Here is a 1,356-nt window from a genome sequence, read left to right as displayed (position 1 = left end):
CACCATGCAACTCTGCATACTATCTCCCCAATGCACGATCCCATGGCAGCCCAAGCGGCAGGCATGCAGTGACATGGACCCACTGACCTTCAGAGAGGATAAATGGCCATTCATTTGCCCTTGGGCCGAGATGAGGGCTGAGTAGGCTGAACAGGCTCTCCATTGTGAGGAGGGCAGTAGCCCGGGGTCTCCTCTCAGTGAGGATCATCGTCATGGTGGACTAGAGGGAGGTCGGAGGGACGGAGGGAGCTGTCTTCGTCCCAAATGGCACCCTATTCCCTACATAGTGCACTACTTGTGACTAGGGCACGTACAGACTGAAGTGCATACTTTTTGACCAGAGCCATATGGGTCTTGATCAAACGTAGTGCACTATGTAGGGAATAGGGTGCCATTTGGGACGCTTCCTGTCATTAGGTTCAGCTGATGCCTCCAGGGTTGGTTGGTTAGTGTCATGGCCCAGGGGCTATTAATACTGAGTGTCCTACAGACATGTGGTGTGTCCAGATGTGTTTTAATGTCACGTGCACAAATTCAGTGAAATGCCTTTTTTAACAAACTCTAAACCCAACGATGCAGTAATCAATATCAATGTGGTACTAAAAATAACAAGGTAGAACATAAACACGGGAGATATAAAAATAAGAAATAAAAAGAACAGGAGAAAGTAAGAAGCTGTAAACAGAGTCAGTTCATTACCATATTAACAATGTACAGGGATACTGGAGTGATAGAGGTAGATATGTAGAGGGGTAAACATACTATATACAGGGTCAGTTCATTACCATATTAACAATGTACAGGGATACTGGAGTGATGGAGGTAGATATGTAGAGGGGTAAACATACTATATACAGGGTCAGTTCATTACCATATTAACAATGTACAGGGATACTGGAGTGATGGAGGTAGATATGTAGAGGGGTAAACATACTATATACAGGGTCAGTTCAGTACCATATTAACAATGTACAGGATACTGGAGTGATGGAGGTAGATATGTAGAGGGGTAAACATACTATATACAGGGTCAGTTCATTACCATATTAACAATGTACAGGGATACTGGAGTGATGAGGTAGATATGTAGAGGGTAAACATACTATATACAGGGTCAGTTCAGTACCATATTAACAATGTACAGGGATACTGGACTGGAGTGATAGAGGTAGATATGTAGAGGGGTAAACATACTATATACAGGATCAGTTCAGTACCATATTAACAATGTACAGGGATACTGGAGTGATAGAGGTAGATATGTAGAGGGGTAAACATACTATATACAGGGTCAGTTCATTACCATATTAACAATGTACAGGGATACTGGAGTGATAGAGGTAGATATGTAGAGGG

At 43.0% G+C, this 1,356-nt stretch overlaps 1 long non-coding RNA gene across 1 annotated transcript; it reads left to right on the top strand.

Moving 5' to 3' along the window:
* The first annotated feature begins 537 nt into the window (after positions 1 to 537).
* Positions 538 to 1,356, top strand: LOC127920006 (uncharacterized). Its single transcript, XR_008104714.1, has 3 exons — positions 538 to 908; positions 994 to 1,078; positions 1,255 to 1,356. It is a non-coding gene; the product is annotated as an uncharacterized LOC127920006 (long non-coding RNA).

Source organism: Oncorhynchus keta, unplaced genomic scaffold (genome assembly GCF_023373465.1).
Source record: "Oncorhynchus keta strain PuntledgeMale-10-30-2019 unplaced genomic scaffold, Oket_V2 Un_contig_18072_pilon_pilon, whole genome shotgun sequence".
Lineage (NCBI taxonomy): Eukaryota > Metazoa > Chordata > Actinopteri > Salmoniformes > Salmonidae > Oncorhynchus > Oncorhynchus keta.
Note: the sequence above shows the minus strand (reverse complement) of the source record. Positions and strands in the feature narration are given on the sequence as shown.